This window comes from Capsicum annuum, unplaced genomic scaffold, assembly GCF_002878395.1.
Source record: "Capsicum annuum cultivar UCD-10X-F1 unplaced genomic scaffold, UCD10Xv1.1 ctg996, whole genome shotgun sequence".
NCBI lineage: Eukaryota > Viridiplantae > Streptophyta > Magnoliopsida > Solanales > Solanaceae > Capsicum > Capsicum annuum.
In genome coordinates, this window is record NW_025896054.1 from 311,707 (window position 1) to 324,589 (window position 12,883).

General features: G+C 35.7%; 1 pseudogene; it reads left to right on the top strand.

Annotated features, from left to right (window-relative positions):
• Positions 1–7,520: 7,520 nt before the first annotated feature.
• Positions 7,521–10,156, top strand: LOC124895769 (annotated as a pseudogene).
• Positions 10,157–12,883: the final 2,727 nt, after the last annotated feature.

A 12,883-nucleotide genomic window follows, 5' to 3' on the forward strand; every position in this document is an offset into this window, starting at 1 on the left:
ATAGATGTCCAATTAGCAGAATAATGAATTGTTCCTATGATGAGCTTTGCAAGTCAATATTAATGTTGTCAAGATATCCAAACAATGAGTCCTAAGAGTGATTTGTATCTTGCATATTAAAAGATGATTGATCAATTTTGCTTCCGCTCTTTAGATTTTTGTCCGATATTGTAGAGGTATTGGTTATGGATGGCATATTTAATGTCGTCAAATGCAAGTGTAATGATTGTGACAATTCATCACAAGGAAAACATTATTTCTCAATAAAGATAATACAAAATGAATTATGGGAATAGTCTTTATGTTTTTACAATTTTCATGGATACTATTTTTATGCAGATTACTTTCCTAAGAATTGTCTGCACATCGTGCAGGTATGTATACTAGTGATTGATTAATAATGTTTAGATTGTAATAAAATTCATGTGAAAGGTTTTTGGAGTGAGAAAAAGACCAAAATACCCCTAAACAAACCAAAAAAGTAGCAAAACTTCATCAGTTGACGACCAAGGTTGGTGGGCCGTCACTCAGGTGATAGGCCGTCATCTAGGCCGTCACTTTTGGGATGGATTTTACCACATTCTGACCTAGGCTGACAAGTAGGGATGATGGGCCATCACCTAGTTGATAGGTTGTCAGCCTCATCATCACATTTTGGCAGACAAAGTAAAATCAACATGACTTTCTACTCCGTTATCAGATTAAGGCGAAACCAGTGGCGTTGAAAATAAGACACAAAGATCTTTTATTTGATATATATTAGGCCCCCTAATTCAATATATTATAAAAGTTGTGGTCGATGGAATTTTACCTAAGTTTAGATGCTCACTAAAACTCAATCGATAGGAAGGCTTTCAACTCGCCTTAGAGTTAAGGGACCTCTATGATCTCATTTCATGCCCAACTAGATTCCCACACTACATAATTGATTAACACACTTAATTTGCATAGGATTTATTGGAATTTGGAATTATTATGCGTAGCAATGACGGTTTACATTCTAGCCCGAAAAATGCAAGGTGTTAAATTATCTTCCCAGTAGAATCATTCGTCCTCGAATGATGGTTAGGATTTTGTTGAAGATATTGAAGTATGGAATAATGGACGTAATCTTACATTAGGAATTTTATTTCCCTCAATGAAATATATGTAGACATCAAGAACAGCTTTACAGCATCACCAAATAAATTGTGTAGGCACAACTTATGAGATAACCAAACATGACATCGACATGATCTTGGCATGTGTTTTATGTCACATGATCAACACACTATAAGGCATGAACTTTTCTAAGAATCCTTGGCCTGATTAATATTCATACAATAAATGAGATGAGATTCCCGTGGGTCATAAGAATAGAATAGAAACATTCTCTAACTCAAAAGATACGTCTAATAGCCTTAAAATTTTTGTGACGCCTCTCCACAATGATTTCAACTCTGAATACCACATTTCAGCATCTTAATCATATAATTTCCCCACTACATACATGACTGCAAGAGCTTGAGTCTAACTCTATCATACTCCTATGTTGAAGCCTACCTCAGAAAAAAAGGTTCTAGCTTAAGCTATGGGACCCTATGCTCTACATCTCATTAAGAAGATTACTTCACCTTATCACTACCGTCATGCACACTCAAGTTTTAAATTAAGGAATAGCAACCACATAACACATTATTTTGCATTTTCATTAATGAAAAAATTCAAGCCTATCATTACTACTCCCAATTCATGGATCTCCCCACTAAGACCAGCAAATTCAATCACTCACCAAGATTTTCTCCACATATCAACTTCCTAACTATTTCACGTAGTGGAAGTTCATATCCTTCTTCCCCCTTTTCCTATAACCTTAGATCATGAAATCACTTAAACTTTTGCACCTTTAAGAACATCTTATCCCCTATCTAAAACATCACCACGCTTCCACAACTACCATCATACTAACATACGGAGGGTCACTGAGGGACCCGAGCATAAGCATCATGAAGGGAAGTAACACTTATTAGATCATAACTCACACTTGTTGCACTACACAGGGAGGGGCATAAGGTGAAAATATGATTGAATAGACACAAAGGGTTTCATATATCAAGTGTTTGGATCATAAGTAAAGAGTCATTCGGCATAAACACAACACAACATGATTTCTTAGGACTTGGCATGGTGTGAAAACATGAGTGCACACATCAAGAGTTGTATAACATAAGGCCAGAATTCCTGAAGTCGAGGATTGAGGCAAGGATTTATACTTGGAGCCATTGCTCCTCAGTTAAAAACCGAACATAGTGATGAGTTTGTATAAACTTTTTCTCATTAGGCTAGACCCGACATAGCATGAATCGGTAACATATAGAAAGCATAATTTTTCTTTGAACAAAGCATGTTATAAGATATGGATTTTTTTTATGGATCATGATCATCATATCATAGATCTTGAATAGATGAAATACTGGACTTACCAAGAAATCATTGCTTTTAGTTTGGAGGTCGTAACATGATATGACTTACATAGAAAGCTCAAAAATTAAACATTGCAGGGCTTGAATACATAAGACATTGGTAGAATGAACTCTTAAATTGCAGTAGGAGGAATATGCTTCAATAGGAATCGGTTTATCAGTACTCTTCCATAAACTTGCCACAATGAGAAAATTTGTGAACTATTTTAATCCATCATCTCCCAATTTGATCAAAGTCACAATCCTAGACTTGCGGACATAAGCTCACAACAAATACATAGCTACAACTCTCAACACAAAAGGTATATCAACATGCACATAAACGTTAAACTCTTCCTGATAAACTATACTCTAAAAGCCTTACTTCTGAAAATGCTACACTTAACTTTCGCTATCCTCTATATCCATCACTCTACAACTCCCACTGTCATGATCATACATATCTATACTCTTTAGCACAAGGGGGGCATCAGTATATACTTGAATACAAACTCCTCTCATTAATTTCTAATTCAAAGATACTAAATTCTTTCTAGGAGATCCATTCAGGAACACTAATCATAACTTCCTCTAACCCCCAAAGCCACCAACTTATGACTTACATTATTATGGGCATGGACATCCACGCTTCCAATCACTTAACGCTCTATCTTCAACTCCTTAGAATAGTTGCATTACACCTCTAATCACATAACTTAAAAATCAACAAAATTTGTAAAACCATACCCAAGGCTCACATTTCCTACCTATATTTTCCTCAACTCAACTCTAACGAACACCGTACAATAATTCACCAGATTTTTCTATACTACAATTTCAAGAATACAAACTAGGTACGTAAAACACTTATACACATAAAAATTTATATAACAACATGCTACCTGGGGAGTAGTTCAACTTATTCTTATATACCCCTGCTCTTATCCGCTTAATAACTCAACCACGAATCATCGTTCTTGCACTAGTCCTCATGACTATATATATCACAATTATCCACTCCTTATTCGGCAAGTTGCCAACCTAGGCTATTTCAAACAATACACCAAGCCAACTAATTCATTCCCACAAAACATGATTTATCAATCTGGAGTTACTATTCTTACCACTATACTTGACATATAAAGTTCAAAACTATTTGCTAACACTAATCATGTAACACCGATGAAACATGTCATATACTACACTAGTCCATCAAATTGGCGAATCAACCCAAATATCTCATTTCACTAAATTACTACGTACAATCACATCCCCCCCGACATCACTATGATACCTCAAAATCGGCTACATACCTTCTCATATATAGTACTATTTTACAACGACTATAGAAAAGATAATCAAGGGGGTAAAGTCACATAATGGGGATAGTCAATCTTAATATTATAATATAACCCATTGCAATCTTATCAACATATTTTACTTTTTCACATTAAGTCTACTTACCCATGCACACATTTAGAAAAATTTCAAAATTCCTTTAATAACACTAAGTTTTCCCCCAAGTTAGTCTATACATGTAACTTGCTGACGAATCTACCCTTTTTAGTGTACAACCTATTGATGATTTCTACAACCACCATACATATCAATTCTATGATCCTTTCCTATTTTGAATAAATAATAATCATAGCCAGCCACTTAATTCACAGATTATTGTACAACCTACAAATATTGCTAACACATTAGTCTATCACTATGAAATGGAAAACCATCCCTCAATCAACGGTTATACAACTAAACTAGTTTTCTTATGCAAAAGGCACCCTCGTTACGACTTCTAAGCATGTGACATCATATAACTAACTTAGAGATCTTCTTACTACCAATAGGGTATGACACCTTAGCACATACTACTACTCGGTGGAAATATTGTTCAAACATTCTCACATATATCACTATCCTTAAGCATGACAGCTGCAATAACAATTTTCAACGAGACCGAATATGCTTCATACATTAGGCTCAAACACACGATTGACATAGATAGGGGTATAAACTCAAGCCAATACTCTTTAAAGCACTTATGGACTCCTCTCAAGTCCTTGTGCAATTTCATAATCATTCATGACTAAATCTGAAAGGACTACATCATTTAGATTCTAAGCTTCTTCACTTGAATTGCCTCAACAATGAGACATATCTAAGAACATCAGAGTAGGGAAAGAAATGGGATAACTTTACTTTCTTATAGATGACACCATAGCACAAACTAGTGTATGAAAGAGGAACATTCTGACTTTATAACACGAACTAGAACATTAAGAAAGAGAAACATTCCTAAATACCTTATAGCCTCCTAATTATAAGTGTGGTGTGCAACACACCCGTATGTAGGAATCTACCTGACGTGATTTTCCATACATCTTGGGACCATGAACTGTGCTCTGATACAATGTTTTTCAAGATTCGAGTAGGGGCCCTGGCCGTAATGAGCATTCCTAACCATGAAGGCTCGGATGCCCCTTTCTTTCTGGAAATCATGCATAACATTCATACAGTATGTAGAATTTGCGATAAAAATATACAAAATGGAACCATGGCCAATATCATTACACATGAACAATTTGGAAAGAAATTCTTAATATTGAAAACACATGACACCCATTTGCGAAATGTCTAACATTATAAGATCCAACATATGTCTTAAACAAAACTGGGGCAAGGCCCTAGTCAGACCATGAATCAAAAAAAGCCTTCCAAAATAGAGAAGGTTCACCAACTGTACACTTTTGTCTGACAAATCTATGGTTTAGGAAGATCCCTAGACTGAGTCTCAGACCCTAAAATATAGGGTTTCAATACAATTGTGTTGGTACAAAGAACAATCCCAAAAAAACAAAATATGCATTTTTGTAAAACGAACGTTAGAGCATTTCATAAATCTCATATCATCTTGAAATGGTTGAAAACACATGGGCATAATCTGAAACATTAGAAACACATTCTACAATTCATGACTCTACTCTTTATCTTTCTCGTAGCCAGATGGTACATCCGCCCTCGACTAGGCACTCAAGCCCCCAATCCATGTTTGCCACAAGGGTTGGAGTCTCTACTTCTCTACTACGCCATTGGGCCATCACCAGCATACAATTTCCCTTTCGAGTATCATAAACTCATGTCAGTAAATCATAGTTTCAAAATGAGTCATTTGACTCGTTCCATCTTTGGGTAACCGTCTAACTTGCTTAAACCTAATTTTAGATTCTTTAAATGATATATTCTTTGAAAAGTTCCTTCTTTATAAATCATTCGGGCACATCAAAATGGAGTATCTTCATACCCAAACTTGCAAGTATGTCCCCAAGAAAGACTTTTCATGGTAGGTAAGGATACCACCATACTGAATCAAACCTTGCTTGACATATTAATCAAGCCCCGTGTTGGGTATATAAAAATAAGCACATTCAAATTATTCATTGGGGTCAAATAGATAGAGTGTCTACAGACCGGGCTCTAGACAAAAATCTTTTTCCCCAAAGTTATCACCTAAACAAAAGGTTATACTCTCCACACTAGCATACGAATAATCATGGTTTATGTTATATCCTCCATATTTATCTTTGTTCCCATTTCCAAACATTTTGGTATGAGAACAAGAAGGATAAGATGTAGTATTTCTAGTCTTTGCATATGCGCACTCTTTTCTTCCCATGGGTCGATCTCTTCTATAGGTAGCATAACCAATCACACCACTTTGTATTTTATAAGAAGTACCACAAGATGAGGAAAATGAATCTTCATAACTCACATGTGCACTCTAACCATAACCATTAGAAGCTGCATAAAATGAATGGTTATTCTTTTAATCATCTTCATGATTGGAGTGGGAAGTGTAATGCTCCTCACATGCCCCTTCTACCTCATAAGAACCATCACATGGTTCTTTATCATATTCATAATCTCTATAGGAACTAGGATCATAATTCATCTCATATTGTCTTACGAAATAGTTTCCCTCATTCTCACACAACTTTTGATCATGGCTATATTCAAAGCCTCCATAATCCCCATCTTCGTTATAGTCATAACTTTGTTCTCCACAATCATAGTCCCCAATGTCATAGTCATATATATTCGATGCTACCGAAGACATAATTACGTGTAACTCCTTGTACCTACAAAATGAACAAACAAGATTATTAGTAAAAGTTTCTCACCACACTCCTAAAAATTCTCACCTTTGTAGACTTCACAATTGGATCGACAAATGTTGAAGATTGTTTATACTCTGGTGGTACATAGGGTCGCAATATCTACTTGTGGACAGAATGGATTCTTGTTTGAAATATAAATTAAAACTCAAAAACAAACTGTCAAACTTGAATCAAGAAACAACAACAAAAACAAAAGAGAAAAATGCACAATAAAAAATCTGATTCAAAAGCTAATTAATAAACAAATAGATTATTTATTAGTTTTTAATTAGTGTTTAAGAATCAAAAATGGATTTAAGAATAAAGAAATGAAGTTAAATGGTTGAACCTTACAAAACGTGAGTTGGAATGGTTTGTTTTGTGCTGGAACATGTTTAAGTGGATGTGGAGCTGACCTGGAGAACAAGAGGCATACCTCCAACACATAATCTACTATTTTGAGATACCTTGGTCCTGCTTTAGCAAGCCAGCTGCAGCTCCAAGGAAGATATAAGGCAGTGTTGAAAGTTGCTTTAAGAATGCAACAATTATTTTCTTTTTTTTCTCCAGCTCGTTTTTTGGCATAAAAATCCTTGTTTAATTAGGAGTCCTATCTTTGGAAGGAAACTAATTAATTATTTTAATTTTGGTGGAAATAGGTTGTTTCTTTGTCCTAGTTTTAGTTGTAATAGCAACTATTTAAGTTGCTAAGTTGGTGATCAATTACAGACGGTCTTTTAACTAGAAAATAATTTGTCTCTATGCATATTCTCTTCTTCAAAATCCATCTCTATTCTAGCGACTATATTTTGAATTGAATTCCTGTTATTTCCCTTTAATGGTTTTAAACCACCAATTGGTATTGGAGCTTTAATCTTAAGGGACCTGTGAGTGTGTGCATCAATCTGATCCAGTGGATACCATGAATAGAGAAGAAAATTTTTCTTTAATGCAACCACCAAATTTCAATGGAGAAAGTTATCAAATTTGGATAGTTAGAATACGGACATATCTGCAATCTTTGGATCTATGGGGAGCTGTTGAAGATGAATACGAGATAACTCCCTTCCTGAAAAATCCCATGGTAGCACAGATTAAATCTCACAAGGAGAGAAATACTAGGAAATCAAAGGAAATGGCATGCTTATTTACTGTAGTTTTATCTAATATCCTTACTCGTATCATGTCTCTAAAATTAGTGAAAAAGGTATGGGATTATCTCAAGACTGAGCATGAAGGAGATGAAAGGATTCGAGGGATGCAAATGTTGAATCTGGTACGTGATTTTGGGCTGCAAATGATGAAAGAAAGTGAAACCATAAAGGAGTACTCTGAAAGACTTCTTAATTTAGCAAATCGGATTAGATTGTTGAGTTCCACTTTCAATGATTCAAGGATCATTGACAAAATCCTAGTAATGGCACCTGAAATATTTGAGGCTACCATAAAAACCTTATAATAGGCTAAGGAATTGTCAAAGATCAAACTTGCAGAGCTCTTAAGTTCTTTCCAAGTACAAGAGCAACGATGTGTTATGAGATAAGGAGGAGTTATCGAAGGTGCCATACTAGCCAAGCATCACAATGATGGACGTTCTAAGAAGAAGAAGAATAAGAAGTACCAACCAACTGATAAAGAAGGTGCAGTGCATAACAACAAAAATAAAATAGGTGGTTTCAGAGGAAACTACCCTCCTTGTAAGCATTGCGGCAAGCTCAAACATACACCTTTCAGGTGTTGGGAAAGGCATGATGCTAAGTACACTAAGTGCAATCAGCTTGGGTTGAAGAAATCATCTATATAAACAAAACTTAGCAGCAAGATGTAGAGGCTTGAGTTGTTGTTGAACAGGAAGAAGATTATCTCTTTGTCGCATTATGTTTTACAAAAAGTATCTCAACCGAGTCATGGCTGATCGATAGCGGATGCACAAATCATATGACTTGCAATAAAGATATTTTAAAAATATTTAAGGCATACTAAAGTTACAAAAGTTAGAATTGGCCATGGTTGTTATATTCTAGTTGAACACAATCTGGCACTAAAATAATTTCTGATGTTCTTTATATACCCGATTTGGAGCAGAACTTGTTAAGTATGGGTTAGTTATTAGAAAAAGGTTTCAAATTGTATTTCAAAGATAAACACTGTCAAGGAAGCATCTATACAAGACCTATTTAAAGTCAAAATGAGAGGCAGAAGTTTCTTATTAAATCCACTGGAAGAAGAGCGTGAATTTCACTAGTTGTGTGTAGAGCTACCTCTACTAAAAGAAGAAATCCCACTTGATGATAAATACTGGATTTGTTCTAGTTGCGATTGCAAAGTTGACTGTATTGAGTTGCGTAATGATCTTCAATGAACAGACCATTTTGTCACTGACAACTGGGAGAAAGTATATTCCAAGGAAGCTACTGCTGTTGCGTCTAGGGAGAAGCTAGATGTTATTTTTGGACTTCCATCAGATGACTCAGAGGATGATGACTACAACCCTGAAAATCTAAATCTAAAAAAAAATAATTCCGAATCTGAGAAAGAGGCAAAAATTTCCAAACTTGTTTCTGGCCTTGGAGAACAAGTTTCTTTGCCATTGTCTGGAAAGATGAAAGGTACCCTTAAGAAAAAATTGGCTATTCAAGTAAATGAACAAGTATTGACAGCCAAGAGATTGGCAGAACTGAAGTCACATCTTCTAGATCTTCAGTGAATAGCTATATGAGCACAATTCATGAGCTTACAATAGTTGTGTCACTTAATTTCAAGAAGATAATAGCAAATATCAATCCAAGCTTGGAGAATCATTTAAATGGACAATCAAAGAGCATAAGCAATGAAACACTTTCTAACTTGACAAGTGAAGTCAATTCACTAAAGCAATTGAAGCAGCAACGACTAGAAAGAATTTAAGATCTTGGCAGCTCTCTAATAGAACTTTGAAACCTCATGGAAATTCCAATGGAGGAACAATTGAGGTTTAACCATATCACTTACTTAGTTTCTTTCTCTATTGATGACATAACTAGACAATGATCCATTGCCATTCACGTTATTGAATAGGCTGAAGTAGAAGTTGAGCGTTTAAGTGCTCTAAACACCATTAAGCTGAGAGAATTGATATTTAAGAGACAAAATGAGCTCGAGGAAATCTACAGGAGTTTTCATATGGATATAGATAGTGAGACTGCTTGCCAGAGTTTAATCCATCTTATGGAGTATGGAAGTGATCTCTCTGGTCTACTTTCAAGCATGGATGATCAGGTGGTGAAAGCCAAAGAGGAAGCTGCTAGCAAGAAAACTATTTTGGATAAAATAGAGAAGTGGAAACATGCATCCCAAGAGGAAAGATGGCTTGATGAGTATGAAAAGGATGAAAATCATTACAGCTCTAGGGAAAGGTGTCCACATCAATTTAAAACATTCAGAAAAGCACGTATTTTTGTCAGCAAAATACTATGCCCCATTGAGTACTTGGCTACCAAGATAAAGACCTGGGAGAAGGAGAGAGGAATTACATTTTTTTTATCACAAAGCACTAGGGCTCAGAAAGATACTGTGTGATTTACATATGGAACAGAATGACAGTAGTGAGATTCTAGTTAATAACCATGCAGCTATTGCAATCTCAAACAATCCGGTGTTTCATAGGAAGACAAATCATTTCAACATCAAGTTCTATTTCTTGGGAGAAGTGCAGCAAAAGGGAGAAGTAACTCTGATCTACTACAAGTTTGAAAACCAGCTACCAGACCTGTTCACTAAGCTACTTCCAGTCATCAAGTTCGAGCTTCTAAAGCAAAGAATTGGTGTTTTTATTTCATAAAGCACGGAGGAGTGTTGAAAGTTGCTTTAAGTATGCGACTGTTTTTTTCTTTTTCCTCCAGCTCTTATTTTAACGTACAAATCCTAGTTAAATTAGGAGTCCAATCTTTGGTAGGAAACTAATTAATTATTTTAATTTTAGTAGAAATAGGTTGTTTCTTTGTCCAATTTTTAGTTGTAATAGCAACTATTTAAGTTGCTAAGTTGGTGATGAATTACCGATGGTGTTTTATCAAGAAAATAATTAGTCTCTCTGCATATTCTCTTCTTCAAACTCCATCTTTGTTTTAGCGGCTAGCTTTTGAATTGAATTCCTCTTTTTCCCATTAACGGTTTTAAACCAACAAGCAGATCGGCCGAAATTCAGCTTGTACAAGGCCAAAAAATGTGCTTTTATGGTCCCTTCTTTTTCCTTTTCTCTTGGAATATTCTTTAATACTCTGAATATGCTTTTGTACCAACACTTTTTCCAAATTTTCTTCCTCTTACTTGGATCAAACAACAACTTTTTGATAAATTAGGATCTTGAGGATATGAAGACCTCAAGAACAATATGAACACCAAAAATTTCCAACTCTTTAACCATTTCTTGGAATAAGATGAAGTTTTAAACTCAAGAAATTTTCAACCTTTTAAACACATTCCAAACATCTTTAAGCCTTAATATTCAACCAATTGCTTCATATTTTCAAAATCATTTTATATTTGTTCAAGCTTCAAAAACACAAATGTAACACCCTAACTAAAGATAAGGGTCCCATATCAGAAAAACACAGGAGTATGCTAGGTATATAAGTAATAAAATCCTTACTCCCTAGTGACACGTTTTAAAGCCGTGCAGGCCTAGGCCCAGGCACAGAATAGGTAATATCACTAGTGTGTTGGGCCGTCACTGGGGTCTATTAGGCCTTAATTGTTTGGGTTCCCCGTTGAGGCCAGGGATATAGCTTGGGTCATGACAAGAATTGTGTCAGAGCCACTCCAATGTCAGCCTTGTCAATATGGGCCAGGGTTCAAACTAAGTTTGGGAAAATCCTAGTATGGCAGGAAAAAACTCAATCCTGAGTCTAGACAATTCCCATTCAGTGGTGTGAACCACAACAAGGACGCTGAGTCCATAATGGGGGTGTATGTAACACCCCAACTTATGATAAAGAGTTCTACATCAGCAAAACACAAAAAGATATTGGGTATATAAGTAAGAAAAACTTTACTCCATAGTGATGCATTTAAAGCCGAGCGGGGCTGGGCCTAGAGCTGACAATATCATTAGTGGGTTGGGCCGTTACAGGGGTCTCTCCGACCTTGATGGTTTGGAATGCCCATCCCGGCCAGGGCCCCTGCTCGTATTGTGATGTGAAATTTTGAAGTTTCTCCAAATGGGACAAAAATTTAACCCATTGTTCCTATCAATATAGTGAACACTTCTCCAAAAATTTCAACCTCAAATTTCAACAAAAAATCCATTGAACTAAGAACTCTTTTCTTCAAGTTCATGACAACAATGGTGGGCTCTTTGCAAAGTTACTCAATCAAGCCATAAATATCAAGGTTACAACCCTAATAATACTTGAGGGAGAAACTATTATAGAAACAACAAAAATGGCTCACAAACACAATTTTTTTGTCTTTTTTTTATCTAGAATGTTTTTGACATTTTTTAATTTTTTAATTTTCTATCTAGAGATACCCAAGATAGACTTCATGGGAATAAAATAAAGCTAGGATATGATACCTAAACATACAAGATTGAACCACGGAAACTAAAAACAAACACAAGCACTAAAGAATTGACGAAATTAAAATACGAAAAGTAAAGAGATAAAAGGGTAGATTGAGAAAGATAATATATAGAAAAAAGATGATTAAAGAATTAACAACTAAAGAGTATGGTAAACTCTTAAACCCCTAATTCAACTATCAACAAGCACCAATCGCTTAACCTAAATGCAAGGGAATCAATACGCCCTTACACCCACCATTTCTAAGAAAAATGCAACTTAAGCTTTTCCAATCTCTCAAACACTCTCTCTCAAGTGTTTTTATCGTTCGATAAACATCAAAAATATAAGAAAATAACCGAAGATAGCTAGTATTTATAGTCTTGGGATATTTGTTACATATGTTGTTCTAGTGCAGGCCACTTTGGCATCTGATTACGCAGATGGGGTAAAACTTGAGCTCTTATGGGGAGTTTAAGCAAATGGTTTGACCTACTTTAAGCAGGTAGGGCACACCATTGGCGCCGGTGGGGCACAAGTCCCTTCCAGGGGGCTTTTTAGCCCTCTTACACCCTCCTTTGACCTATTCAGGGCCCCTTAACCCTTCCTGTATTTTCTAGGAACTCTAAAACACTCCTTAAATGGTATGTAGATGCCTTGGAACACATTTAATTTCTTTAATATCATGGGAGTGCCAGTAGCCCTTGGGCTGGTTTCCTTGTTAAGGTCTTGGGATGAATTCATC